The sequence below is a fragment of the Belonocnema kinseyi genome, chromosome 10 (assembly GCF_010883055.1).
Source record: "Belonocnema kinseyi isolate 2016_QV_RU_SX_M_011 chromosome 10, B_treatae_v1, whole genome shotgun sequence".
Taxonomy (NCBI): Eukaryota; Metazoa; Arthropoda; class Insecta; order Hymenoptera; family Cynipidae; genus Belonocnema; species Belonocnema kinseyi.
This window is the reverse complement of record NC_046666.1, coordinates 54,824,799-54,830,815: the sequence shown is the minus strand read 5'-3', so window position 1 is coordinate 54,830,815 and position 6,017 is coordinate 54,824,799. Positions and strand designations below refer to the sequence as shown.

The window sequence follows — 6,017 nt, the reverse complement described above, 5'->3', positions numbered from 1 at the left end:
AAAATTGTCAAAATAAAAAAATGACAGATTTGAGGGAGAAAAATTAGGAAAAGTTTAAAAGATATGTATAATGTTTAAAAGTTTTTGAAATAATTTTTAGAAAAAATTTGAGATTTGGAAGATTTCGAAAAAATGTCGTAGCTTTATAAGAAGTTTGAAAGGATTCAAGAAATTAAACAACTTTTTTTAAGATTCCTAGACAAATTTTTAATTAATTTTTCTTTTGCAAAATTAATTTTTAAAGACAATTTTAAAATATTTCATAACATTCCAAAATACTTCTACAAATCTCGACAAAAATTTCAAAGATTTAAGGGTATTTTTTAAAATCTTCAAACATTTCTTTGAATGTTAGAAATAATTCGAGATAATTTAAACGGTGTTTGTCTTTCAAACATCTTAAACTCCTAAATATTTTTTAAAGTGATTTGAATTTTTCTTAAAATTTTGCAAAATCCTACAAAATAAAAAAATGATACTTTTTCGACATATCTGAAATCTTCAAAAATCTTTTTAGATTTTCTTAAAAATAGGAAAATGATATTTTATTATACTAACTATTAAGTCTTCTTAAATTTGGTATGTTTTAAAAAACTACCAAGTTTCAGTGCAACAAATGTTTATAATAAGTTTTAGAGGCTGAAGAGACTTTTCAAAATTTTAACTAAATACTAGTTTAAATGCCAGTTTCGTTTCAACTTTTACGATGAGAATGTTTTTATCTTATTTCAATGTTTTAACTTTTCGAAAATAAAATATACTGGATAAGCTACTTCAAATTTTACAATAGGAAGAATAATTTAAACATTTTCAAATTTTAATATTTTTTAATTGCTAATTTTAAAAATCTTTGATCATTTTCTAACATGAGTACACAATCAAATTCAAAATTATATCTTATATAAAGGAAATTCAACTTTTTGGTTTAAAATGTAAGTAACTTTTTAAAATTCGACATTTTTAGTAGAAAATTAATCTTCTTGGTGGTAAAATTAAAAAAAAGAGAAACTTCTTGATTGAAAATTGAAATATTTTGTCAAAAAATCATTCGTTTTGTTAATGATTTATTTTGTTACTTCGAAATTTAATTACTTTGTTAAAAGTTGAACTACCTTGTCAAAAGTTAATTTTTGTTGTTATTAAAAATTTGACTCTTGTGTTGAGAATTAATTTTTTTGTTTTCAAAATTAAGTTTTGTCTTTAAAATTTAACTATTCCATTTTTAGTTTAAAATTTACCTTTTTTTCGATTAAAATTGAACAGATTGTATAATATTGAAAATGGCTGATTTAATCTACACTGATTTAAAAAGTCCCTTCTGTCTGATTTGTCAACCGCTGAATCCGCATTATTTGATTCAGTCAAAATTGACTTAGAATCAGTGACTTTTAACTAATTCAAATTAAGAGTGAAGCAAGCGTATTTAGTACGTGCACTGAAGTTAATGTATTAAATATTCAGGAACGTTTTTAATAATGAAAACTTTATCTTCAAGAAAATATTTTTACGAAATATAAAAATATTTTCTTTGACGTCAATAAAATTATAAAAATAGAATATATTTCTTTAGATCTGTCTTACATAATATCACAAATGTTAAAGCATTAGACTTTGATGAGACTAATAAAAGTCGAGAAAATAAATCTTTACTGATGACTCGGATGGCTCTCAATTTCTTGTGGGTACTTTACAGCGAAATTTGGTGGTCAGCCAAATTCCACGAGACAGAAATATTGACCTAGAAATTTGAAGGATTTACCACGCACTTGCGGTCAGTTACATTTCTCATAAAAGAATTCGCACGATGATCCCAATTACTGACATTTGAGAACAAAAAGGATTTAAAAAAATTCTTACCTTTTTAAACCAACTGAAATAAACGCAATTTAAATACGTCTATAAGCTTTAAATATATAAAATTATGATTAAAATTCTTCTTCTCATTGTCAAAGACTGAAAAATCCGAAAAAATAATTTTATTGAATTGGAAACTTTCCGAATAATAAAATTCCCGAAATTACAAAATTGAATTTTATAATTTCGGGAATTTTATTTTTCGAAAAGTTTCCATATTCGAGAATTTTACAGTGCTGGGAAATTTATTTTGAGAATTTTAAAAATTCTCGTCATAAAATTGCCGAAGTATAAAATATCCTAGCTTAAAAATTCATGAATGTAAACAATTTAAATAATTGTTTTTTAGTGAATATTATTTATTTCTCAAAAATAAAATATGTTATCGAATGAATTTTTTTTCTAATGTCTAAAGATTTTAGAAATTATTGTTTGAATTAAAAATAACAATAATTGACAAAAATATATTTCGGGATGAAAACTTTTGTTTAAAAATATGCATAGTATTTTTAAAAATTATAAAAAAAAAGGTCTAAGAAAACAAATTATTAAAGGAAAAAAACTTTGAGATATATCATGGTTATATTAAATCCCGTAAAGATTGTTTGAAACATTTTATTAGGTTCAGAGAAACTATAGGGAGAAATTTGTTTTCGTTTGAGGCGTACGTTTAAAAAAATGTTTTCATACAATTTTTATGCATTCATAAATAATAATTTTTAAAAACATTACACATTAAAAAATCGTTTGATTATTTATTAATATTAAATAATATTTACTTAAAATAAAAACATTTTTTTCATTGTTTAAATTCAGGAATTTTCTAGTTTGGGTGCTTTATATTTCAGCAATTTATTGAGACAAACCAAACAAATAAAATTTCCGCCAATGTAAAATTTCCAAAATTATCAAATTGATGAAATATAAAAATCTGTAATTGGAAAATTCTTAAATAATAAAATTCCCAACAGATTATTATATTACCAAATTTGAAAACTCCAGAAGAATAAAACTTTCAGACAGAAAATAACCGAATTTTTAAATATCCAATCTAAAAGATAACCGAGTATAGAAAATGCATAGAATTATAAATATAGTAATAAAATATTTTTCTAAAAGAATACATTTTTTAATGCTTAAAATTGTTGAAAAATGATTGTTTGAATGTAAAATATAACAATAGGTGAAACAAATATTTTTGAATGAAGAATTGTGTTTGAAAATATGCATAGTATTTTAATGTTCTCAAAGTTTTATCAAAAATCGTGTTGTTAATTAAAAAAAAAAGAAAAACATAAAAATAAGCTTCGAAATAAATCATTGCTGAATTGAATCCTGCAAGGTTTATTTGGAAAATGTTATTAGTTTCGGATAAAATTTTGGGAGAAATTTCTTTTTTCGTTCGTGGCACCCCTCTTTTTAATTAATTTTTTAAATGCAATTTTGAGAGAATTATTATATGTATTCAAATTCAAAAAATAATTTTTAAAAACTATGAAAATTTGACCAAATTTTCTGATTTGATAAAAACATTTGATTATTTTATTTTTAATACATAAATAAATGATATTGATTAAAAAAACAATTTTTTAAATTGTTTAATTTAGAGAATTTTCTAGTTCTGATGTTTGATATAAGTCGAGGATTTCATATTTCAGCAATTTTATAAATTCGGGAATTTTATTGATAGAGAATTTTTAAATTTGGGAATTTTTCAGCGTTGGGAATTTTATTTTTCAGTCGTGCAAAATCAAAATAAAAATTAAACATTTAAAAATTGTTTTTCTTGGTTTAAAATACCTTATTATTATGTTTTTGATTAATAAATATTATTTATTAAAAAATAATTTTTTTAATTGTTTAAATTCGGGAATTTTCTAGTATCGAAATATGTTTATATTTCGAAAATTTTCCGTCGAGAAGGTTCAAATCCGGAAATATTACAAATTTGTCGAGAATTTTATTATTATTATTTATGATTGGGAAATTTTCCATCATTATAAATGTTCATATGATTTTTTAATCATCCCATATTAATAACAATAAAAAATGTTAGACTCATCCAGATTAGAAAAAGGCAACTTCTTTTTACTCGAGATTAGATAAAATTCTATAGTTTCGGCCCACCCTAATCTCTAAAATTATGATCAATTTAATATTAAATATAATAAATTTAATTAAATACCAAATGAGCATCAATTTAGTTAACTACATATATTAGCTATAATATAGAAAAACACTTTAAACACTATTTGATAATTATTTATAAATTAAATTTTTATTATAAAATTATTTTAAACATCTCATATCAGAAATATAATCATTTTATATTCCTCCAATTAATTAAAAAATGTGATTATCTTTTAGACCGTATTTAGTACTTTTTCAGTGAAACAAATGTTCACTTTCGCTTTTTCTCACATTGCTTCTCGTTCGCCATTTGCTGGGTCCAAATGTTGGTTCACCACTTGCTTGACAGTCCCGAGGTGATCAGGATTCCAGAATAATGAAGAGACTTCGTAGACGGTCTTATTCACTTTCCGTCTCGACACCTACTAAAATCTAAATGGAGTACACTGATAAATAGTGAAGATGGTCAATTTCAAGTCGTACCTTAGTATAAATTATAGTAAACAATTATAATTATTTATTTACAAATAACTATTGAAATATCACGAACTAGTTTATAATTAAATTCTATTTAGAGCTTCAATTAATAAAAAAAAATAATAAAAATTGTCGGGAATGTCTCTTTCAGTTCTTCTTTCTTCGTTCTTGGTTACGTCCACATCACCGTCGGTCCTGTCTTTCGTTCGCCACTCACTTTCACGTCTCAAGAAGATCAGAGGACCATGACAAACGAGAGGTAGTGGATCGAGCACAAACAACAGATTAGTGTGGGTTTTGTGTAAAATATGAAAATACTTTTTAGGATGCGTGGATCTGTTGTAGCCTATTGTAGTTATCATGGTGAGTAATAAAAAAAATATTTTGGAATTTGAAAATATAACTGTGGCAAAGGAGGACCCTGAAAAAGTGTGATTAATTTGGATTCAATGTTGGAAAAAATTACTATTTTCGTAATTTTGCTAGATCTCAATATTTTTTTAACATTCTGGATTCTGGTTATCAGAAAATAATTTAAAAAACGACAGAAATGTAGAGAGAACTTTTTCAAGTATCTGGTACGTTTCTAATGGTAAAAATACGCTAGAAAAATTATAGGAAATCATAAGTATAAAGATAATGAATTTTTTAATTTAAGTGTTTGATTTTTTTAATTTTTCCTTTTACTAGCTAATGCTAGAAATAATATTCAAAGTAAATGAAAAAGGAATAATGTTAAAAATCAAGAACTCAGTTTTTCAAAAATTCACTATTTGTACACCTAAAATTTCCTATAGACTAATCGAATTTGTTTCTAGTGTATTTTTTCCAGTAAAAACGTTCTTAGATTCCTAAATAAAAATTTTCTTTACATTGCTGCAGGTTTTAAAATGATTTTATAAAAAGAAATTAATCTTCTTAAAAATGTAACTATATTCTATTTTTGGTTGAAAACTATTTCCTTGAAAACATATATTTTTTGGTAGAAAATTAAGCTTCTTGGTTGAAAATTGATCCTTTTTGCTTATAAATACCACTGTTTGGTTGTAAATTAATTTTTTTGGTAGGGAAATAAACTTTTTTTTTGTTGAAAATTTCTTATTTTTTTGTTGAATTGAAATGCTTTTTATTTAAAACTAAAAATATTTTTTCGTTGAAATATCAACTGCTACATTTTTGATTGAGAGTTCATATTTTTAATCGAAAATTGTACCATTTTGTTAAAAATTAAACTATTTTTTTGAAAATATAACTACTTGGTAGAAATTTAACTTTTTTTAAATACTACTTTTAGGTAGAAAATTCAATTATTTTGTAGATAAGTTGTACTTTTAGCTTCGAAGTTTAAAAATATTGTAGAAAGTTGAACTATTTAGTTTAAAATCAACCTTTTTGTTGAAAATTCATATTTTTTGTATGAAAATTGAACTATTTTATTAAAAATTTACAATTATATGTTGAATGTGTCCAGGCATGTGATGACGTCACGTAACCCCAAACAGAAGCCTCGTCGGTGAATATTACCTCGTCCCAATCTCGATCAACATTTTCCTGGG

At 23.9% G+C, this 6,017-nt stretch overlaps 1 protein-coding gene across 1 annotated transcript in view; it reads right to left on the bottom strand.

The window, feature by feature from the left end:
* Nucleotides 1-6,017, bottom strand: part of LOC117181119 (xaa-Pro aminopeptidase 1-like) — a 276,118-nt gene that overhangs the window by 132,730 nt on the left and 137,371 nt on the right. The gene's annotated exons all lie outside the window — the stretch shown is intronic.